Here is a 26,087-nt window from a genome sequence, read left to right as displayed (position 1 = left end):
GTTCTAGGGGACTGGTGACCTCAGATGTTAAGTCCCATAGTGCTCAGAGCCATTTGAACCATTAACTACGTAGAACGAAAATGTTCCATAGGATACACAGCTCTTTGTGTATCCACATTCAGTATCTAGACGGTTCGCCACTTCCAGTTTCTAGGGAATCTAGTAGGAAACTGATCACACACACTAAGAAAGCGATCGAAATGAGGTAACGCCCGAGAGGTGTGCAACACACTTAATGTACCGGTAATGCGGTTACAGTCTTAACTGACCTAAGCTACTAGCAAAACTACCATAGTCTATGCTTGCTTACAATAGTCTATGGAAGCCCATAGTAATTTTACAACTCTATTCCACTGCAAATAGACGGCTGCATCTGTCAATAGATATATCTGAAACCACAGAAGTAGCAGACAGGGGCTACTTCATTCATCCGCCAGAGGGTTTGAAAATGAACATTCTTCTGCACTCGGGCAGTACCTGTTGCAGTTATCAACGAGTTACCAGCAGTTATCAAAAACTATTTTCACGTTGTCGCAATCATCACAAAGTGTCTCAGTGTATATCTATTAACAGTCTGAAATAAGATAGTGGCTCCGACGGCACTCCAGACTGAATTTCAGTTAGATTAGTGAGTCATCGTTCACTGAGTTACTTTAGACCAGTGTTCATAACTTTTACTTCAGTTTTCATCAAACTAAAGTTGACTAGATGTTGTTCACATTATTTTAGTAAATGATTGTTGATTGCTTCTTATTTGTTGCCTACAGTATTTTTGTTATAGTCTACTAGTCCCTGTAATCAGACATTTGCAGCGTGCAAGCATACTACCTCTAAATAGCAGTTACTTTTTAAGGTAGGATGTTCGCTTTCTGCTACCGTTATAGTAGGTTCCAGCCTTATTTGTGAATACAACTATTCTTTATCGTGGCAATGTCAGCTGCTACACAACATGTTATACAGTTGACTAGTCGAAGTAGAGAAACATCGAATTAATGTTTCATTCGCCTGATTTATCCCATAACGACTTCTTTTCGTTCCACTGTGCCAAAACAATATATGTGGACAGTCATTTTGTATTACCTCAAGAAGTGTTTGAATTTACCCAAATCATGTGTTTGAAGTACCAACATGTTATTGGAAATTTTTTTCCAGAATTTGTTCCACGCATGTAACAGTAAAAAATTTTAAATGCGAATGTCTTGAGGGAAAAGAGAACGATTTGTACCAAAATTTTTTCCTTGCCTTTTTTGTGTAAAAATTGTAAGTACGGCTCCTTTTCCAGTGTCTGTGTCTGTGATAGTCGTCTGCGAGTGTGTCGTCTGTCAAGGCGAACGATAAACAACAGGCAGCGAATACAGGACCAAATCTAGGCATCGTATTATGAAGAACGATAGTCTATAATTACTAAATAGCTTTTGTGTTTGATGATGGAACACTGAACATCGCACGATACATTCAGATCGTCAACTTGCACATCCTGTTGCCAATTTGCACCGTCATGAAGATAAGCCCCTCCAGCAGTACAGCATGTGTACGCAAGTCTTTCATGTTGCCTAACGCGTTATCTGAGATTTCGCTGGCATTGTGCCAGGACATGTCTACTACTGAGCATATGGACGGCACCTGTTTTGGACTGCAAATCTGGTAACAGTCCTTGAGTAACTGTGACAATTAGTGTGTAACACTGTCTTTCCTCTGTGTTACGAGTTGACATATGTCCCTATGACCATCTCTATGCACGAGTGCAAGACTGTATTGGAGATAGGGGAACCTTTACAAGATACTGAAACTGTTCAACACCGTCAGCCCATCGAACTATGGCCCTGTGGTTATGATCGTATTCAGCCTACAAAATGTGTAGAGCTCCAGTGATGTGTGGCTTTCGATTCAAGATGTTGTTCTTCACTTCCCACAAGTATAATGCATATGTGGTAATGTAATTGCATTTTTGTAATATTGTAGGCCGCGTGACACATTGGTTAGTTTAAATGGCATTCATATATGAACATCCCCACGTCTCTACTGGGTTCACGGGATGGAAGTATGCTTCGATATAAAAATGTGAAACTGGTTTTCGTAAATCACGTAAGGAAAAGTGGAGGGATGATTCCTTCGAAATTTATATGGCCGATTTCCTTCGAAATCCATCCTGAATCCGAGCTCTCGCTCCGTCTCGCATGACCTAGTCATTGAAGGGAGTTTAAACCCTTATCTTCCGTCCTTTCAGCACAGGTGGTACTTATGCGTTGTTCTTCATAGCTCCTAATTTCGTTTTGGAATAGCATCCTGAATTACACGATTAATAGCTCCTCCTTTTTTTGCATGAAAACTGTCACAAGTGACAATGGTCAGTCCGTTAGACGTTGATTCAATGCGATGTAGTTATGTTCTTCATTCTGAAAAGTACCGTTGCCGGTTTTCCTCCGTTTTATTTCCATTGTAATCAGGAAAAAAACCTACTTTCGCCGTGTGGTCTTTAAATTCATCCACTTTAAGCACTTAACGCGTGTAAGGCTCATTAAGTTACGCCCTAGAAAAGCAATAACTGCCCTTACACAATGCAGGCTGGAAAACTGTGGCCATTCAAGAGGCAATAACTCCGTTCTCTGGGGGTATACAGTTGCCAGATAATTGCACTTCCAGAAGACCTGATGGCGCATTACGTGGAAACAATAATTAACAGAAACCATAAACCGTAGTCGCAAGCCAAAGCAATGTGAGTAAATTTATGTTAGTACACTGCGAACTACTACGGCCATAAGTCCCGAGATATGGGAATGTCGGAAAATAGTTTGCTATATGCTGCGAGTTCTCTCTCTCTCTCTCTCTCTCTCTCTCTCTCTCTCTCTCTGTGTGTGTGTGGAGGGGGGGGGGGAGGGGGGGGAGGAGCGTGGAAGGGAAGGACGGAAGAAAACCGTGCTTATTTCCGGGTTACAGAGTCGGACGAAATTAAAAATTTGAAAAAGGGGGAGCGTAAAAGAAGCTGATGAAGCATACATCTATATTCATGTCAGTTTAGATAAAAATACATTCTTGGTATTTGTTGCCTATCACCACTGTTACTGTTTTCATTAATACTGAAAAATAAATCATCTTCCATCTCAGCTTTGCACGAAGACAGACCACTGAATTCTCCTTCCGCGACATTTGACTCACAACCTGCCTAATCTGGCTTATGCCTAAATTATCAGTACTGTTTGATGGTCAGGACTACAGTTTTTGCTTAGTCGGTGCAGTCAACGATCCTGTTTCAACACCATTGCTTTTTGTTCCTCCATCCTATCACGAATAACTTATTTTTCTTGTGAATTAATAGCGACATAGTGCGGTTTTATTCTACCTTTGGGCATGGTTTCGACGGATGTAACCCGTCTTCTTCTGAAATACATGTAACTAAAATTTCACGTTGGAAAAAACACCAAGTAATGAAGCAATCTGTAGATTTGTCCCATGAAAATATGCTCTCAGCGCACATTATTGTATCCTTTATTATGATCAGGGCTTATTAGCTAATAACAGTTAAAATTCGGAAATAAAACCAATCAAATAAAATGTCAGGTCATGAAGCTGCGCGCCGACGCTGATAATTCTTACTTGACAAGCTCTGATAATAAAGACCAGCATGTTTAATATGTATACAATGATGTGCAATGATGTGCATATTTTCATTGGATAAATGTCAAATAGCTTGTTTTTCCAGTGTGAAATTTTAGTTACATGTATTTCTGAAGAAGAAGGGTTACATCCGTCGAAACCATGGTCAAAGATTGAGTAAAACCAGGTTTTGTCGCAGTTGCTTGGCTGCTTTGGATTATTTACTGAGCTGTTACCGTCGCGCGAGGTAGCCGCGCGGTCATGGGCGCCTTGTCACGGTTCGTCCTGCTCACCACGTCGGAGGTTCGAGTCCTCCCTCGGGCATGGGTATGTGTGCTGTCCATAGCGTAAGTTAGTTTAAGTTAGGTTAAGTAGTGTGTAGGCTTAGGGACCGATGACCTCAGCAGTTTGATCACGTAAGACCTTACCACAAATTTTAAATTTGATCTGTAACCGTTGCTGAAGCGCAGCCGTGTTCAAAATATTGATATTTTTCCTTCTGGATGTCCATGAAAAGACACGGGTGAATAACGGAGTGATTTCGTCAGTAAAAGCACGGTCGATATCTTCCTAAGTCCTTGTGTCAATAAAGTGGCGCTGCGTGTGTGAAAACCTCACGATCGACTGGAGATTAAACGGCATCTAAAACGGCGAAAGAAGGAAAGGTAAATAAAGGCTGACATCTCATTTGCGTAGATGTCATAACAGACGGCACGCACGATTCATCTGGTGAAGAAATAAACAAGAAATCAGCTACGAAGATTTGACTGGAACTGTCGCAGAATTCGCCCCAGGTAATTTAGGAGAAAAACGAAAGAAGCTAAAGATGCTTGGCCACAGGAGAATCTGAACACTTCTCCTACCAGTCGGAAGTGCGCTGACATAACCACTGCATCTTCACATTCGATACGAAACTACTAACTTCCAGTTCTTCACCCGATTATGGGCAGCTCTTCAACATAACCAGAAATTTCTTACCCTACCATGAGCCAGAGAAGAACGTCTTTATGTCAAATTTCAGTTCAGATAGGCGTCGTGTGAAATCCTGGTGAGACAACACGCACGAGGTTGCTTCGATTAAAGTTCAATGATATCGGCAGCGGCCAAGTTTCCAAGTGACCACAAAACATTCATGTTCAATCAGTTATATCGATCGCAAGTTGGCAGGTAAGTTCCTCCCTGCGCTTCGATGAATAGACCGACTTTTTGAGATTCACCAGGTTGGAATATGGTGTCGGTACTTCGATGAAGAAAGGAAACAGCTTTATACACGCTCTTACAACAGTATCGGGCTTGTCTGCAGTTCGTAGCAGTTGTGACGTACTCATTAACGTCAAGTTACGACACATCATAGTACCATCCTTTATACGGGTGCAAGGAGCGAATGTACCGGTCGTCTACAGAGATAGTGTTGATATCAATTAATACTGTTTTTGTCATTTTTAAGTGCTGCACAATAGCGTAAATCAAGTGTTATCTTCATCTGGTAATTCTTTTTTAACGGTAAGGGTGTTATGTGTGTTTCTTGAAAATGGTTAGCTGGACATACATGCAGTGACAAATTGTATGGATTACACAGGGTCTTCAGTTCAGACAGATAAGAAATTGGTGACTGAAGTGAAATGCAGCTGCAACTCTGCTTAAGATGATCCACGTCATGGAGGCCCCAAACATGCAAACCGAAACGAAAACATCTAGAAGTGCAAAGAATGACACTGACGGTCGGCGATTAAAGTTGTATGAAATACACTACTGGCCATTAAAACTGCTACACCGCGAAGATGCCGTGCTACAGACGCGAAATTTAACCGACAGGAAGAACATGCTGTGATATGCAAATGATAAGTTTTTCAGAGCATTCACACAAGGTTAGCGCCGATGGCGACACCTACAACGTACTGACATGAGGAAAGCGTCCAACCGATTTCTCATACACAAACAGCAGTTGACCGGCGTTGCCTGGTGAAACGTTGTTGTGATGCCTCGTGTAAGGAGGAGAAATGCGTACCATCACGTTTCCGACTTTGATTAAGGTCGAATTGTAGCCTATCGCGACTGCGGTTTATCGTATCGCGACATTGCTGCTCGCGTTGGTCGAGATCCAATGACTGTTAGCAGAATATGGAATCGGTGGGTTCTGGAGGGTAATACGGAAAGCCGTGCTGGATCCACACGGCCTCGTATCACTAGCAGTCGAGATGACAGGCATTTTATCCGCATGGCTGTAACGGATCGTGCAGCCACGTCTCGATCCCTAAGTCAACAGATGGGGACATTTGCAAGACAACAACCATCTGCACGAACAGTTCGACGACGTTTGCAGCAGCATGGACTATCAGCTCGGAGACCATGGCTGTGGTTTCCCTTGACGGTGCATCACAGACAGGAGCGCCTGCGATGGTGTACTCAACGACGAACGGCAGTTTGAACAGTGGACGTTACATTTCAGATGTGTTACGACCCGTGGCTCTATCCTTCATTCGATCCCTGCGAAACCCTACATTTCAGCAGGATAATTCACGACCGCATGTTGCAGGACCTGTACGGGCCTCTCTGGATACAGAGAATGTTCGACTGCTGCCCTGGCCAGCACATTCTCCAGATCTCTCATCAACTGAAAACGCCTGGTCAATGGTGGCCGAGCAACTGGCTCGTCACAATACGCCAGTCACTACTCTTGATGAACTGTGGTATCGTCTTGAAGCTGTATGGGCTGTTGTACCTGTACACGCCATCCAATCTCAGTTTGACTCAATGCCCAGGCGTATCAAGGCCATTATTGCGGCCAGAGGTGGTTGTTCTGGGTACTGATTTCTCAGGATCTATGCACCCAAATTGCGTAAAAATATGATCACATGTCAGTTCTATTATAATATATTTGTCCAATGAATACCCGTTTATCACCTGCATTTCTTCTTGGTGTAGCAATTTTAATGGCCAGTAGTGTACATTGGTCAAAATAAATGTTGCTTATTACCGAAACTTTAAAACGGAACGTTGTGATCCAGAAACACGTTATGATAGCAGTGTACTGGTTTGTTTGTAATGTAATCGTAGCGGAAACTCTCCATCTTTCTACCGTGAGGGGGCAGTGACAGCGAGAAAAAGCTTCAGTGTATGCAGTGGAATCCTTTGTAATGTTTTGCTTTTGTTTATATTCATCGAGTGTAAATGTGTTTATCTTCTTTATCTTCGTTTTCTTGTGACTGTATCTGACAGAACAACACCAGTTTTGGTTCCCATTATGTTCGGTACTGACAATAAAACCTTACCCAACACTGTACGTGACACCATTGGCATATAAGAGGAAATAGTACGATTCATTTCACGTGAAGAATTAACTGTGCGTACCCTTTTTGTTAGGTGTTCGTTGCATTTCTTAAATGCTGATCAAAAGCAATCATATATGCGGAAACAAGTTCTCTGCAATGTTTGGACCAGTTTAAAAAAGATCCAATTGAATTTATGGGAACTTTTTTTCCTATGGATAAGGCTCGCTTCCCCCATTTAACTGCAGAAGCTAAAAAGCAATGAAAACAGTGGGCGAAAATCCATGACCACTGCTAGTGTATAATGTCTTTGTGTAGAATACCGTGACCTTGACTTTGTGCTATGAGCTACGTGGCTGATACTTTCTGCAAATTTCTCGCGCGCCTTTTCCGCGCTCTAAATAATATTGGATTATCGGTCGTTATTCTTGCTAAGGCACGTGTGAGCTGGCAGCCGGCAAAGGTTGATTAAGTCTTAAGTGGAATACCGACAGTAGGTGTGTCGTAACGTGTTAATTATTATTTTGAGTATGGAGTGGTGAAGACAGTTAGATCGCGTAATCCAGCCAGCGAGCTAAGACTTGTAAGTGGCCATTATTAAGTGGTTGCATTCAAGAAGTTGGATTAGGCAGGAGTAATAACTGTGAGATAGTGGAAGTATGAGAAGAGTGAATGTGGAGCTTGCATTACTGACAACACTCTGCAGACTTTAACTGTAAGAAAATTCAATGACAGTACTGTTTTTATTTCATGAACTGAATCCATTTAATAAGCGTGTTATTATGCAAAGGTAAAGAAATAAATGTGTATATATCGTAATTATATTTAATAGCTATATGGATATGAACTCAGTGCATGAGAGACGTCACAATTTAGTCCGTAATCCCTGCTTCACGTATCCCTCCCTCCGGCCACCACCCTACTCCCCGCACAGATACATTACACAGCGCAAAATATGCAAAATCGAGTTCGTCTGCCGAAAACACTAAAACTAATGTTTTCTGATATGTAAAGAAAATTGTACACCTTGTTTAACTGTCAAAGGAGAAATAAGCGAATCTATATCATGCTTATATCTTGAACCAACTAGACACAAAAAAAGAACACTTAGTGAAGAGGCCAGGATTCCAACAGGGGAAAAACAATCGTGCTTCAGGGAAATGCACATAAATAGTAAGGCAGGGTTCTTACGGGGCCAGATAACTTCTTATCACATCTAATGTCAGATTACACATCCGGTGTCAGGTTAACTCACTTAAGTTAACGATGAGCACAGTCTCTCCACAAATGATCATTATCTTGTTCATTCAGATGATGGACTGTCAGTAGAGACCAGCAAAGTAGTCTTTTATACTCTGATTTTTATTTTTTTAAAGTTGCGTATACTGCTACAGATAACTTTTATAAACAGCAATCGATGAACAGATACGCCAAAGGGCTAACTAAGATAGTGGTGTCCAACCCACGGCCTGCTGACTGCATACCGCCCAAAGCAAGTATCAGTGGTTCCTAAGAAGTGAGGATCTATCACACGATCGGTATTTTTTTAAAAATCCACAGAATTCTGGTTATGTAAAATTATGAACTGGATATTTTCAATTTGAAACTCCCGCCATCGATGCTATTCTCTCATTGGTCCATCCCTCTTTTTGTTTATTTTTCTTCCTCAGCGGTTGTTCTCAGTGCTAAGTACATTATATACGGCCCAAAAATACTCTTCTTCCAGTGTGGGCCAAGTAAGCTAAAAGGTTCTACAACCATGGGCTACGATGTCGAGATGCATTCAAGCAGCAGCAGATGAGGTTAGGAAGCTACATGACACGATATTTATTTTGTTAAACGTTAGCTACAGTTTAAACAATACAGTAGTAAATGCGACAGTGTCTGACATCTGACCAAGAGTTTCATTCGGTGGTTAAATTTAAAAATCCAAGATTTTGTGATGTTAAAGTGATATCCGCTGATGGATGCCTTCGACTATGTAATACGCCACTGCATATTTCTGCATTGTCCCATAGCAACGTTCATTCACCGTCAGTAATATTGAGAGATCATGCAGTCACAGCAGGAGACTTCCTTGAAAAAATGAAAATATTTAACAGCAGTGAATGCATACATCTGTAGGAACAGACGTTTATGAATCTTATGTACACAAGTTATTCTATAAAGTATGATGCTGTAGACAGTTGACTAAGGTGGCAATCGTACGTCCAGCGATTCTACGAAACTTTGTGCTGTAAACTGTCTGGTTCTAATGGTTCAAATGGCTCTGAGCACTATGGGACTTAACTTCTGAGGTCATCAGTCCCCTACAACTTAGAACTACTTAAACCTAACTAACCTCAGGACATCAAACACATCCAAGCCCGAGGCAGGATTCGAACCAGCGACCGTAGCGGTCGCGCGGTCCCAGACTGTAGCTCCTAGAACCCCTCGGCCACTCCGGCCGGAAAACTGTCTGAGTCTGCTTGACAAACTCTGCATTCATCGGAAGGAACCGTTGTTTAGTTTTATGAATCATGTTGCGCCGTAATGCAGATAGACATGTATGAGCCAAGCGTGCCAGATATAGGCATAGAACTGCAATAATATTTAAGAGTATGGTAGAAGAGTTATTCTGAGACAGACAACCATCGGGCGACATTCATAACCAGCAGGAGATCAGAGCCGATTGTGGCTGGATAACTATCTCATTACATTCGGTGTCAGGTTATACATCTGGAGTCAGGTTTCCCACTTTTCTCTTTATAATGAACGCTATCTCCCACTCCCCTCCCCCAGGGAACAGCCGGGAATTATTCAAGGGCACCAAGAGGAACCCCCTTCCCTCACCCCCTCTCAAACCCTCCCCGTGGACCAATGAGACTGAAGCACCCCTGCCCAATTTGATCTTTTATAATTGGGGAGCTTGAGTGGGTTCACTACAGAGTTGGGCACTGTCTCTTTCTTAATAACAAAATACACATGAATTCTCTTTATTTATAACAAATTTCTATCATGTTATTCGAGGTACCAACAGAAACTATATCCGGGAAAATATGTAAATATTGTCATTCTCCCCCAATTTTACGCATTTTTCAGCCATTTTCGTATTTTACCCAATTATGTGAGCTATGTATGGACGTTACGTCGACAATGCGTCGTATCAAGACATCATATCAATCTCACAACCCGTCACATCGTCATGATACTCTCAAACAAGCATGGACCCAATTTATTTATCATTGCAAAGCCACCACTGCGTTACTTGTGTGTGTGTCACATCACAGTGTATGTGTCAGAAACTAACACGTTTTTGGAAATAATGATGTCATAGCACTGCATATATTCAGATTTCCAGCTTAAGACACTGTACTTATAAAAAATACCACACTGTGGTAGACAAACCACCTGCTAAACGACCACCACATTACCATATTGTGTGACATCATAGTAAAATTCTAGGAGGGTTACCGATTCCAACCAAAATACTGTGTGTGTCTGTGTGTGTGTGTGTGTGTGTGTGTGTGTGTGTGTGTGTGTGTGTGTATTTGTGGGTATTTGTGGAACAGTGTTACAAAAGTTCGCACCTATAGAACTCACCAGTGATAAGTAAGGCACCTAAAAGGTAGTCCGCCTATCTAACGCTGACGTAAGATATATAGCCACGACGTTGCTTCATCCAGCATTGGCAGAGAACGTTCCATTATTATTATAGGTATAACCCTCTTGGACTTGGCTGCTAGTACCAAAGACACTGCTGCTATATCACTTTTGACTGAGTGACCTCTATCCCAGGGTAATAAAAGCGAACAGATCCCAACACATCGGTGAAAATACCAAAGCCTGCTACAAATACACAGCTAGATTACCAGGAAATTACCCCACCCCTGCAGTCGCCGTATAATACGAATCGAACGAGTGAAGTGAGTTGCAGGTAAAGTATGAAACTTCTCGAGTGGCAGCGACCGATAGCAAATCCCTGGACTTGAAAGAGAGAGCCCAATATGTCTAAGCAATACTTCTAAGCCCCTGTAGTGTTTTAACATACATGTGTGTATGGGTGATTGTCTAATGTTGTCTCCAAAACGGAATTCTCACGCCTACAAATGATTAAAACGACCCTGCCACCGACAACCTGCACCTAGGGATTTCCATAAAACGAAGCATTGTGTTGTGGTTTTACTTCACTTCAGTTTACCACATCAAACCAATTATTCTTATCGGGATGCTAATAGAATGAATCGCAGTTTTGATACCGTCATTGAATTATGCTCAAAAAACATGTAGAGTGCAAAAAATTGTATGAATATGAAGTACACAATATCAGATTGTACCATAAATGTAATTTCCAGATTGGCAGAACATGTATTTTACTTTTCTTAGACCGCATCCCTCTTTATAAGACGAGCAGTTGACTGGTACTGATTAGCGGAGAGAAGCTGAGGACCTACACCCTGACTGGAACATTCAGGAAAAGCTCAGTGGACAAGCAAATGGAACTGAACACATTTACTATGAGTGTTTCTCTCTCTGCAGAATCAGAGTGTGCATATCACCTACTGAAGTATGGATGGTAGTTGTACTGCACCGATGATCTGCTCGTTGGGGCATAGGACGCTGTGCAGATGATATATGTGGCGTATCTGCAATTCTCTGCCTACACGGTAAAGAAGTATGTTGTCTGTAAACTCCTAGGACTGAAATTACCTCAGTACAAGACAGAACACGAGTCAAGATTTCTGTTTGCTCACTAGCTAGGGACAGATATTCGACCGAAGTATTCTTCCTTAAAGAAGCACCTCAATATGTGTTAGACTTAGAGAAGTAAGTAATCTTCACTCAAATAAACAGAATAACAACTCTGTTCACACAGAAACGACTTCTCCAAGTCTAACCGACAGATTCTCTGCTGTGGCTCTCGCCAGCGACGTCTCTAGGTAGATCAGTAGAGATAAGTATCTTTGGTTCATCCCTGCAGGGAAGTGCCTCTGCACGCCATACACCCGCTCTCTCCTGGACATGCTGTGTCTATGCTTGTCCTCGGATGACGAATGCAGTGGTCTTTACAAAAGCATCACATCCCATTACATGGGTCATGAATCTGCCCACAAATCACTTTAAGCAGATGCTGCTTTCGTAAGATGTTCTGGAAGTTTCCATTTCCCCTCCTACATCCTTAGCACTCCACCAATTAAATAAACGTCTCTACTTTTCAGTGGGCAGTATGTCCCGGTGCTTCCACGAGAAGATTACTCGGATGTCAGCTCACAATCATGGTATGTGACTGAGTATTTCTTCACACTAAAAGGATGTATTTTCGTCTTGTTCCATTCCTGATACTCATTCGCCAGTTCCGCTGTTCCGAAATGTTTTTCATTGCGGAAGAGTGCAACATGGCTCCCGCACTGTCTTCATTAAAGGGATCCTGCGACTCTAGCGTTGTGAACGGCTCCTCCTCGCTCTCCTCTCTCTCTCAGGGTAGCTCACAGTCAGGTGCAGGTTTCGAGTCCATTATTACATTGCTGGCTGTGACAGGCCAATAAGCTATTGGCATGACATGTTATATTCCATTGGAAAGCTGATAAATAGATCTATTGAGTGGTATAACACATTCGATTTTTGTTTATATTTTGCGAGTTATAACCAATCGATTTCACGGATTTTCATCAACTGTGTAGTAGCAAGCAATGCTGTACCGTAAAAACTCTCTCAGACGAGGAAATCTAAAGTCTATTGAGTAAATGTGATATTTATGTTTCTGAAAGTGATATTGTGGTAGTTCTGAGAATGAAGACAGTGAGGTAATAGGTACTAGCAGTAACGATGAGACAAATGAAACAGAAAGTGACAGTGATGTTGCAGCAACAGGTGTGAGTGTTGCTAAAAAGCAGAAGGTAGAAAATTGGGAATTGGGAATAAATCAGGATAAAAATTTCACTTTTTGGTTCTAGTGGCGTCAATTCTAGGGTTCAAAGACGACTCTGAACAACTAACCCCCTTAGATATGCACAGCAAAATGGTTCATGTGTTTTTCTGGGAGGATGTAGCAGTAAAAACAAATATATATGCAATAGAAGGTCATGCTTCGAAATCAAACAGTGCTTGGCTTCCTCGTACATTTGATTAAATTCAAAAATATTTTGCTTTATTTATTATTGTCACACAGATGAAGAAGCCATTACTTCACACTCGTCCATAAAATAATCAATTCACACTCCATTCTTTTCTAACATAAATTCCTTCATTTTGTTAACAATCAAAATGCTGACCCTGCAAACCATCTGAACAAGTTACAACTTGTTAATGACTATCTCAAACAAAATTTCCAAAGTGTTTATTATCATGAAGAAGATACTACAATGGATGAAAGCCTCATGAAATTCAGATGTAGACTCTGCTACATTCAGTTCGCCGGCCGTCGTGGCCGAGCGGATCTAGGCGCTACAGTCTGGAACCGCGCGGCCTCTACGGTCGCAGGTTCGCATCCTGCCTCGGCATGGATGTGTATGATGTCCTTAGGTTAGTTAGGTTTACGTAGTTCTAAGTTCTAGGGGACTGATGGCCTCAGAAGTTAAGTCCCATAGTGCTCAGAGCCATTTGAACCATTTGACACAGGGGCCACAACACATCCACCGCTAAACGATATAATGCAGTCGTAGAGAGCTGCAGCGTTAACGAGCTGTCTGTCGGTAAGTTTCCGAAAAAAATTACGACGTGATGCTGCACGCTTCTGTCAGCGCTGTGTGTGCCACCGCCGCACAGCTGACACAGGGGCCGTGGGTGTCTGCATAGGCACTATGAGCTCTGGAATACTGACCAGATTGCAGCCATCCAACATCTCTACATATACAGGGTCACTACCCCAGGGAAGTACACTACTGGCCATTAAAACTTCTACACCACGAAGATGAAGTGCTACAGACGCGAAATTTCACCGACAGGCAGAACATGCTGTGATATGCAAATGATTAGTTTTTCAGAGCATTCACACACCTGGTGACACCTACAACGTGCTGACATGAGGAAAGTTTCCAACCGATTTCTCATACACAAACAGCAGTTGATCGGCGTGGCCTGGTGAAACGTTGTTGTGATGCCTCTTGTAAGGAGGAGAAATGCGTACCACCACGTTTCCGACTTTGATAAAGGTCGGATTGTAGCCTATCGCGATTGCGGTTTATCGTATCGCGACATTGCTGCTCGCGTTGGTCGATATCCAATGACTGTTAGCAGAATATGGAATCGGTGGGTTCAGGAGGGTAATACGGACCGCCGTGCTGGATCCCAACGGCCTAGTATCACTAGCAATCGAGATAATAGGCATCTTATCCACATGGCTGCACGAACAGTTCGACGACGTTTGCAGCAGCATGGACCCTCAGCTCGGAGACCATGGCTGCGGTTACCCTTGACGCTGCATCACAGACAGGACTGTTGTGGTTGGCAGGAGAGCCAACCGAATGGTTAATGGAAGCCGATATGCACGCGTTTTAGCTCACGCAGGCTGGCGTGAGGTCTGGAACATGACAAGGGAATTAGAATTGAGAAAAACGGACATAGCTGGTGGAATACTTAACTTTAATCCATTAATGACGAACGTCGCTCTTGACATTACATGATTCACAGTACCAATAGCAACAGATAATGGCACCTTGCTAGGTCGTAGCAAATAACGTAGCTGAAGGCTCTGCTAACTATCGTCTCGGCAAATGAGAGCGTATTTAGTCAGTGAACCATCGCTAGCAAAGTCTGCTGTACAACTGGAAGTGCTAGGAAGTCTCTCTAGACCTGCCGTGTGGCGGCGCTCGGTCTGCAATCAGTGATAGTGGCGACACGCGGGTCTAACGTATACTACCGGACCGCGGCCGATTTAAAGACTACCACCTAGCAAGTGTGGTGTCTGGCGGTGACACCACAAGGAGCGCCTGCGATGGTGTACTCAACGACGAACCTAGGTGCACGAATGGCAAAACGTCATTTTTTTGGATGAATCCAGGTTCTGTTTACAGCATCATGATGGTCGCATCCGTGTTTGGCGACATCGCGGTAAACGCACATTGTAAGTGTGTATTCGTCATCGGCATACTGACGTATCACCTGGCGTGATGGTATGGGGTGCCATTGGTTAGACGTCTCGGTCACCTCTTGTTCGCATTGACGGCACTTTGAACAGTGGACGTTACATTTCAGATGTGTTACGACCCGTAGCTTTACCCTTCATTCGATCCCTCCTAAACCCTACATTTCAGCAGGGTAATGATGTTGCAGGTCCTGTACAGGCCTTTCAGGATACAGAAAATGTTCAACTGCTGCCTGACCAGCACATTCTCCAGATCTCTCACCAATTGAAAACGCCCTGTCAATGGTGACCGAGCAACTGGCTCGTCACAATACGCCAGTCACTACTCTTGATGAACTGTGGTATCGCGTTGAAGCTGCATGGGCAGCTGTACCTGCACACGCCATCCAAGCTCTGTTTGACTCAATGCCCAGGCGTATCAAGGCCGTTTTCTCAGGATCTATGCACCCAAATTGCATGAAAATGTAATCAGATGCCAGTTCTAGTATAATATATTTGTCCAATGAATACCCGTTTATCATCTGCATTTCTTCTTGGTGTAGCAATTTTAATTGCCAGTAGTGTACCATCATCTCATTGGACCCAAGTAACCATGGGAAATCATCCTACACAAATTGATAAATGTTGGGACTCCCAAAGCTATGTGTCCGTTTAGTTGATGCTCGGGAATTCCTTTCGATGGGACATAACTTGAGCGACTGCTTTCGTCACATAATTGCTCAGACTTAAGACGGCCGCCAGATATAGGGACCCAAGCAGTTAAATAGCAGGCTCTTTGAAAGCAGTATGAAGTTGGCATTAAGAAAGCTCTGAATGCATGGCGCATATGCGTTGTTGGACATTTCTGCGAACTGCTGCATTTATCCATAAGGTCTTATAAACAAAAATGTATTATTTAGTAGAAAAAAACGCCCCAACATGTGCTCAATACAATAATATCATCAGGTGTACAGTTTTATCCTGAATCCACCTCCCGTGGTTCTCATATATCATATCGTTAGAGCTCCGGTAGTGCCCCTTTTACGAAATTAACATAAATCACCTGATAATGGAGTCAAGTTCAGAGCCGATGGTGCCAAGAGGAGAAGCCTGTAGATAGGATATTATTAAATCTTTTTTTAATACTCTTTCAAGGTGGTAAGTGCGACAACTCATTTGGGAAATGCCAGTAATCTGTGCAAGTGATGTTTTATCTTATAGGACTCTGCTGGGTTACTTGTTTCGGGGCCGTACTCTTAAGATAGGGTGCGTGATAATTAAGTTCCACATCTATTAATCTAACATGTTATGAGTCTCAGACTGACGAGCAAATCCCATTTTGTGGTTGTATTAGTTTTCTGGCCACACTTCACTTCGGTGAATCTTCTGTTGCTTGCGGAAATGCTCTAAACACGCCCCTTATTAGCTAGAAGGCTTCTCCTAAAACGAATAACGTAATGCTGGAGTTATTATTTAATCAACACACTCGAAGCCGCTCTTGTGAAATGACATTGCAACCAACATAAGGTACGAGAAAGATATTTTCCTCTTCCTTTCTACAGATCCGTTTTTGTGAGTGACACGTTGTACCGTATAAAATGTGTGTGTGTGTGTGTGTGTGTGTGTGTGTGTGTGTGTGTGTGTGTTTTCTAAGAAAGGAAGTGACGTTATGATCTCGTGAACCTCTTATAAGAGACCTAAAGTCTGGATAAACATTAACAAAAACATAGTGGCAACACAATTCGGAAGGCTATGCTTTTGCTAGACATAGCTGTGAGAGTGCATACAGTAATAAAGCATGTTTCCATGTCTCGGTCCTATAGGAAATCCACCGTTAGGTTGGCTATATATCATTTTCCAGTTTTACTGTTTTGTGTAACCGTTTTGGATGTTAAAACCATAGGAATATAGCACATAGTTTTGTAATACATTACAGGTATTGATTGTCTTTTTTAAGTAGAGTATCGAGGTATGGTATTTCAGCCTGCTACTACCGAATAATACATTTAAACTACATTCTTCCACACCACGTACACATCCATCTAAAACTACAACACTTACATTTTCTAATTTTAAGAGTCAACAGTAAAATGACGTCGTATCACATGATCAATATTTTTAGCTTCGTATTACTTCTCCCAGCAAACAAATTGCAGAACGACATTAGAAGTACATACAGGATGTATCATAATTAATGGTGTAAACGCATACAGTTGGAAGTACACGATACCAGAAGCAAAAAAGTCGCAGTAAACATGGGGTCGAAAACGCATACCTTAAGAGCTACGAGTAATTTTTCATCTTCGATACTGTGAAACAAATCTCTTCTACTGCAAGTTCTTTACTTTCCATATCTTTAGAAGTGGCAGTATGGACCAAAACAAGAAACGAATGTCCAGCAAACGTGTGCTCTAAAACGCATACCTTAAAAGTTACGAGCACCTGATCATTGAAGAGTTGTGTTTCAAAATAGCAAAGATGAACAAGTGCTCATAACTCTTAGAGAATGCATTTTAGAGAACATGTTTACCAGAGTTTTTTTCTTGTTTTGGTCCATACTACCAGTTTCCAAAATTTGGAAAGTTAAGAACGTGCAGTAGAAGAGATTTGTTTCACTACATTGTTCCATATTCTTGACAAACTAGCAAAATACTCTGCCAAAGGCATTTGACAGACATAGTAACTGCAAATAATAAACATGTTTTCCAGTCTCGACAATGTAGCATGTATCCGACACTAGCAATTAGCCTGAGAAAAGGATTAGATGACTAGACAGTCACATCCTTTCACCATTAGCAAATGCTCTGTCAAAACAGCATTCTTTTAATGCGAATGCATACTACACCGATTTGCATATGACGAATTGACAGTCACCCAGCGGAACGACGCAGGATTCCACCGACAGGCAGCCCATAGCACGACTGCCAGCATCACTGATTGTGGAATCAGTTTCCACATTAAAACAACAGGCGTATAGTGCATTGTTTCATAGGTCATTAAAGGGCCTGCTTGTCATTTTTAATTAGATTATCAAGACATGGTGTTACATCCTGCCATTACCGAATAATCGATTAAAATTGAAGTCTTCCGAATCATGTATACATCCAGCTAAGTTCGTGTCAGCTGTCAGAGTCGTATATAGATGTATCAGGGGTCCCATATCACTCCTACTGCACACGCCCCATAGCACTACAGAGCCTCCACCAGTTTGAACAGTCCCATGATGACATGCAGGGTCCATGGATTCGTGAGATTGTCTCCATACCCGTACACGTGCATCCGCTCGATACAATCTGAAACAAGATGTTCAAATGTGTGTGAAATCTTATGGGACTTAACTGCTAAGGCCATCAGTCCCTAAGCTTACACACTACTTAACCTAAATTATCCTAAGGACAAACACACACACCCATGCCCGAGGGAGAACTCGAACCTCCGCCGGGACCAGCCGCACAGTCCATGACTGCAGCGCCTGAGACCGCTCTGCTAATCCCGCGCGGCTGAAACAAGATTCGTCGGACCAGGCAACATGTTTTCAATCATCAACATTCCATCGTCGGTGTTGACGGGCCCAGGTGAGGCGTAAAGCTTTGTGTCGTGCTGTCATCTGAGGGAACGAGCGGGCCTTCGGCTCCGATAGCCCATACCGATAATGTTTCGTTGAATGGTTCGCGAGCTGACACTTGTTGATGGCCCAGCATGGAAATCTGCAGCGATTTGCGGAAGGGTTGAACTTCTGTCATGTTGAACAATTCTTTTCAGTTGTCGTTGGTCCTGCTCTTGCAGGATCTTTTTCTGGCCGCAAAAATGTCAGAGACTGGATATTTTGCCGGATTCCAGATATTCACGATCCACTCGTGAAATGGTCGTACGGGAAAATCCCCACATCATCGCTACCTCGGAGATACTGTGTCCCATCGTTCGTGCGCCGGCTATAACACCACGTTCAAATTCACTTAAACGTTGATAACCTACCATTGTAGCAGCAGTAACCGATCTATATACTTGTCTTATATATAGGCGTTGCCGACCGCAGCGCCGTATCCTGCCTGTTTACGTATCTCTGTGTTAGAATACTCATGCCTATACCAGTTTCTTTAGCGCTTCAGTGCATATAATGATAATGGTATTCCCAATAAATCGCCTGTTGAACATCGTCTTCCCAGATGAACATCTGTGGACCTGAAGCGAAACTGAAGAAGTGTCTGGCTCGTGACGATCAGAGGATTAATCTGCTTGACGTATGTAAGGACCATGATTTAGCACACACTGCAAATCAAGAATGCCAGAACCTCACACTGCAGATCGAAATTTAGCTGATCAAGCCAAGTAAATACGTCGAGGAAGCGACATAGGCACAAGGCAACATATTGCCACATTTGCAGTTAATAAAGCGATGCGTATCAAGAGTAAATTGGGGGCTGGATTAAATTTTAAACAAGTAATGAACGCTGCTCATCGCACACTGAAGAAGAAGAAACCGATGAGGTGTTTACAAAATTGTATCCAATTTGGAATGGTGGCAGCAAACAGCGTCTTGAAGCAGAAGACGAAGAAGAAATGAGTAACAATTAGCCACATTAAAATGTCTAGAGTTCTCCCAATGCCAAACGCGTTTGGTGTAATTGTCCCATTTCTAATTCCAGCGTTAGGGGGGCTATCGGCAATTCAGTCGTTGGCGGGAGTAACTGCTGCCGTAGCCCGAACAGTTAAGAATGCACAAAACAATCAGGAGCATCTACAGGAATGTAGAAGGCATAATAGGATGGTGGAGGCCGTCACTGTAATCAAAGGGTTATACGAAAAAGGGCTAGGGCTCTTTATTTTAAGAAAGTCCCCTAACTATACTACCAAACAGATGGATTACCCATACTCATCTGCTTAAATACGTCAAGAAACTCGAAAAACCCAAGTTTTCATGGTCTGTTTATGTGAAATGCTCTACCGAAGACGATTTGGAAGTGCCGGGAATTTGAGATCGTACATTTAGATTTCGCAGGACCATCGGGAATGGAGTGGGTTGCATATGTTAAGAGAAAACAAAATAACATGCTCTACTTTGACTCATACAGAAATTTATGCTCACCTGCAGAACTGAGCTGCTACTTCATCAACTGCTGTATTTCTACAATTTTCGACGCTACCTCGTCTTTGATTCATACCTCTGTAGACATTTCTGTGCAATGTTTCTCAGGTTGAATGTATAAAAAGAAGCAGCATGCACATCACCACATCAGTTGAGCCACAGATGTTATTTTCTACACCCTGTTTTTAAAAGAGCGCTCATCTGTATTAAGTTAAATTACTCCCCCCCCCCCCCCCCCCCCACACACCTTCCCCACAGTAGATTGAAGCAAGCGTGAGCGGAGTATTGCCTTGATTGGTCTGGAAAATTACAACAGCGTTCCAAACATTACCGAGGCGAACAATAAACATCACTTAGGAAGCAGTAAGATTGTGGAGATTAATCCTGGCTCACACAATAATTGTCAACTTAAATACTAGACGATTTGGTTTCTGCACATACATTAATACACCTAAAACAGAGATAAAAGACGGCGAAACATGCAGTCGAATGTAACTGGGAAGGCTTAACAGGATCAATACTAAACTTTTGCCTAGTGATAATGAGGAAATTTATGAGTCGGATCAAGCAGCGGATATTCTGCCTGTTAGTATGAGCCGTGTCGAGTGTATCATCAACGACCGACTTTTACATACTCTCTACGAATTCTTTCCTTCAATGGGATGGGGACACAAGCTCGTTGATGTCCCCAGCAGTCCAATATAACTCTCAGTGATTGTGAGTTGAGGATCGTTGACCAGGATGGGAAACTGGTTGATTATCGAGGAGAGGTAATCAAGGTAAACCTTCATTTCAAGCAGCACTATGGGAATAAAGTATTGCAACAGCCCGCACACCAGTCAGTACGCCACTGTGCAGTAGAAGGACCAGGCGATAACGAATCAGAATTAAGAGTTCCTCAAGGCAATAGGATCGAAACCTCGCAATAATGTCACTCGAAATAACACCAGTTCGATGTGACAAACAAATCCCTCATGAGGAATACATCTCCCACAAACCTTTCATTTCGACGGCGCTCAGTAATAACGACGAGATAGGAATACTGATTGAACATCAAGATGTTTCAAAACTTGAAGCAGCAGTTGCCTACACTTGGAAGGCACATGTATGAAGAATGGTGGAGGCGCTCCAGAGAAACTTTGCGACTTACGCGTAATGCTTTCGCTTTCCTGTTTCAAGAAATACGATATGAACCTAATGGCATGAAAGTCGACTGCACAAGAAACATTGGAATCACATCAGCAGTCAAAACTTAGTATGGTACCTAAAATGTTCTGCAAAATGCAGGATGGTCCATTGATGAATCGACAGGTAATCAGTTTAGTTGTGCGTCCCTCTCTGAATGGTTATTTAGAACATACAGAATTTCGAGGCTCGACGGACAGCAGCCTGATTAACCCACAAACACCACGGAAAGTTCTGGGATGAAGACAGACTACAGTATGAAGAAATGCTGACATCGCTCAGGATCTATGGTTATAAAAATAACTTTGTTTACTTCAAAGGTCATGGGAAGGTTTTTTGGGATTTTGACATTTTAAAATGTTCGTCAATGAGGTACTTTGAACGTCCTACTTGGAGACTCAGGAAAAAGAATGGACGGATAAGTGGTTACATTTGTGCCTCATAAAATACACAAATACTTTCAAGTTGGGTTATCAATAAATAATATTGTCTTTTTTGAAAACTGTGTCTTATTTATACAGGGTATTTCAGAAATAATGGTCAATAATTGATACATGGAAAGTACAGGCCAAAAGTAGCTAAAAAGCTCCAATAAACATTGGTCCGCAAATCAACCGTTGCTGGGTGTCGCATTAATTCGAGTGGGGAACCAACTGTAAACGCCCCTGGATACCGCGATATTTACATTGGTATCTCAAGATTTGGGATCGACTATCTGTTTGTTTACGCACGCGCAACTATTCTCATTTCCTATCCGTTCACTGTGCCGTACCGGCCTCACAAATCAAGTGTTCAAATGTGTGTGAATTCCTAAGGGACCAAACTGCTGAGTTAATCGGTTCCTAGACTTACACACTACATAAACTAACTTAAACTGACTTACGCTAAGGACAACACACACACCCATGCCCGATGGAGGACTCGAACCGACGGGAGGGGCCGCGCAATCCGTGATATGGCGTCCCAAACCACGCGGCCACTCCCCGCGGCATTACACCATGCACTTCATGTATGGCAAAACGATTGGCAGTGCCCTTGATGGTGCAAAATTGTATGAAGAAGCTTTTTCTCTCCGCAGGCAGCCCTAAACGCGTAAATTTAGCCAGGTAGATCAGCGCCTTACAGTAAACGGGATTTTCGCACTCCATGTACGAAAGTGTCGACCCAGGTCCAACACTCGATGTTGAGGAAAGGTGTTGCGCATTGTACACGAACGTCAGAGTACTTCAACAAGGAGGATTACTACCCAAGAGCTTGTCCTGAGTCATAGGAGTGTGTGGCGGATTTTAATCAGCAAATACTCTATCGATATCATCTCCAGAGAGTGCAAGCCTTCAACAAAACAGACCTCCCTCCTAGAGAGAATTTCTGTCAACGGTTATAACAACAGTCTACCCTGAATCCTCTGTTTGTAAGCAATTTTCTGTTCACGAATGAGGCTGGATTTACCCGTGACGGTATTTTTAACTACCATTGCTGTCAGATTTGTATCGATGTCAATCCTAATGCAACACACGTATCACATCAACGGCGTTATTCGTTGGACGTCTGGGTAGGACCGCTCGGAGATCAAATAACTGGACAACACTTCCTAACACAGAGACTGATTGGACAGCAGTGCATACTGTTTCTGTGGACTGTACTTCCAGATGTACATGATGATGTCCCACTGAACCAACGACTGAGCATGTGGTTCATGCATGACGATGCTCCAGCACATTTTCATTTACGAGTGCTCCTATTTCTAATTCGGACGTATGATCAACATTGGATAGGAAGAGGAGGGCGCGCGCCATGGCCTCCAAGGTCTCCAAGCTTAAATCCCACGGATTTATGTGTGTGGGGTGATGTCAAAAGCCTGGTCTACGCTACCGAGGTCAACTCTCTCTCCAGAGCGAAAGTGTTCACACATCCTGTGAGCCCTTGCTCGAGCATTAGTTCATGCGACACAACTCTGGTCATCGAGGAGAGAGTATGTGAGTAACAGTTCTTTCTATTCTTCTCCTACTTCTGACAAAACTAACACCAAAAACATACAACTGCATACATTAGTTAATGGTGTGATGTGTTCTCGTTTGTTTTTAGGTGCACTCAGTGACATCAGCTAGGGGTCTGTTGATGTGCAGGCTGATTTTCAAATGTGTGTGAAATCTTATGGGACTTAACTGCTAAGGTCATCAGTCCCTAAGCTTACATACTACTTAACCTAAATTATCATAAGGACAAACACACACACCCATGCCCGAGAGAGGACTCGAACCTCCGCCGGGATCAGCTGTGTGCAGGCTGAGCAGAACTGAGTATTGCTGAAGATAGGGGCCAATAAGCTCCTGTGAACTGACTCAGACATGGAAAATCTTGAACGTTAGTAGAAATACTATATACGCTAACATATACCCTTATTTTTTTAAAAATTATACATTATACTTGATATTTTTCCTCCTGTCTGTGCAGTTGGTATGGAGGAGATTATCGGTGGCAGGCTTGCACCTGCTGCTGATCCAATGACGATGGTGCATCAGCAGCCCACCACACCATCTGTGTCCATTTCACTGCTCATGATGATGCAGTATACTCCACAGTCACCGATGCCATTGCAACGTGATCTGTGGATTATATACCCTCAGACTGATTTTCAGGAGCCTGGTTCTTGGATGTACCCTCAACTGGCAATGTAGCAGCCTGGTCTGTGGATATATCGACAGCCAGCTGCACAGTAGCAACCTGGCACATAGATGTACCAGCAACCATCCCAGCAGCAGCCCAGTCTGTGCATGTACCCACGGCTAGCGCTGTAATAGCCCAATCTGTGGATCTACCCACAGCTGGCTATGCAGCAGCTACCTGGTTCATGTATGTACCAGCAACTGGCGGTGCAGCAGCCCAATCTGCCACCGCCCATGATGTACCAACAGATGCCTGTGCAACAGGAGCTGGGCTGATCATCATCTGCAATGATGTACCCATTACCATCCATGCAGTAGCTGGGTCTATCGACATCTGCGGTTCAGCCCAGGTCGGTCACTGGCATAACACCACAGCTGTGGCCCATTTTCTGTGTTCTGGGCAGTGCTGTCCATGCCCTGGGCTATCTCGCAAGCATCACCATCACAGGAGACGCCAACACAACATGTTGTGTCTAGCAGCAGCAGCATCCTCACCTGTGCTGTTACACATTACCAAGTAAGTCTTACAGCTGCATTTGACTACTCTGTGATTGGTGGTGCATTTAGGGACAGGATCTCTCTCGATAACTCGTATGCAACCTACCAAGATTTGGGCAATTTGTTTAATGCTTGTGAAGCATTTCTGGGAAGGTAACTCTTGGGATATGTCAACAAGCTTCACTATTCCGCCATTAAGTGCATATCAGGTCTGTAGGTGAACTAACTCATCCCCCACCACCAGCAGCAGCAGCACCACCACCACCAACACCACAAGAGGGCAACGATACAGGTGAAGAGAAAAGCATCGTTCAAATTTTTGGGGCTATTGGTGTAATATCATGGGGTGGGTGAATCACAGAGTGGTTCGGAACGTTTAGCAAGAACGTCATATTGGGCAGTTTTTCCGAAATGCAGGAAAGGGAATCTGGTAACGTGCTCAGCCATGCATTCCATCTCAAAATATACTCGAATGTCTTTGATACACTTATTGGAGAGTTAAGTTTCACCTGTCTTCCGAAACATATATTGCTGAAAGAGGGATGCATTGCTGTCCAGAAACTTGAGGATAATTATAACTTTGCATGGTCGCTTCTGACTGGCGACAAAAATTAGCCTGAACATTCATATCATACAATTAAATACAATACATCTCATGCCTGTGGGCATTATAATTTCCAAGTCATCACATTCCCTGTAAATATAGGACATTCCAAAATTCTAGTGGCAGAACCCCAGTTATTCGATTCATGTATACAACCTGGATGTTTGTAAGCCAGAAGATGAATACGACCATGGGCACACTGTGTAAAACAAAGAAGTATAAAGTAGTTAGACCCCACTACTTTCCAAACTATCCAGTAAGCACCCGAAGTAAAAAACACTCCATAACACAAATTTTTGCCGTAGCTATCTCAAATTCTTTACCAATAGAGAGTATCTTGAAAGGCACCTGATTCACTGCTCGTGCCAGGAAACTGTGTGTGTGAAGGTGCCCACCGAGGATAAAATTTATAAAAGCTAAAGAACTTTCACCACCAGGAGCGATGTTCCTTCGTCATTTACACCTACGTCTAGTGTCTCCTAGCTCCTATGGCATGTTGTGAAGGGGATCCCTGTGCCTCCTACCTTTACAGAACGGCATGTACCGTATGTGACAGCATATTAAATTGTATGCTCATATGACTCTAATAGAAACGAATTCGAATCACCGGCCGGGGTGGTGTCGCGGTTCTAGGCGCGCAGTCCGGAACCGTGCAACTGCTACGGTCGCAGGTTCGAATCCTGCCTCGGGCATGGATGTGTGTGATGTCCTTAGGTTAGTTAGGTTTAAGTAGTTCTAAGTTCTAGGGGACTAATGACCGCAGCAGTTGAGTCCCATAGTGCTCAGAGCCATTTGAACCATTTGATTTGAATTCGAATCATATGTTGAAGATAATCCTGAGAGATGACTTAGCTCGAAAATTTACATGAGAAGTTGTTGCAATTTATAGCGATAAAGTCTCCACGACTCACTCGGAGAATAATGATGACTTGTATGAACAGGCATTTGATTGTCATATTTGTGAGCTGGCGCTAGACAGAGAAACGGAAACTCCACGTAGAGACCATTGTCATCCAACTAGAACGTTCTGTGGCGCAGCTCACAATGCATACAACTTGAACTATCAACTGACATGGCCCATCCCCGTCTTTTCCACAATCTGCGAGTATATGTTTCCCGTTTTCTAGTTTAGCACTTAGGCGAT

Source organism: Schistocerca gregaria, chromosome X (assembly GCF_023897955.1).
Source record: "Schistocerca gregaria isolate iqSchGreg1 chromosome X, iqSchGreg1.2, whole genome shotgun sequence".
Taxonomy (NCBI): Eukaryota; Metazoa; Arthropoda; class Insecta; order Orthoptera; family Acrididae; genus Schistocerca; species Schistocerca gregaria.
The sequence above is the reverse complement of the archived record's forward strand: the minus strand, read 5'-3'. Positions refer to the sequence as shown.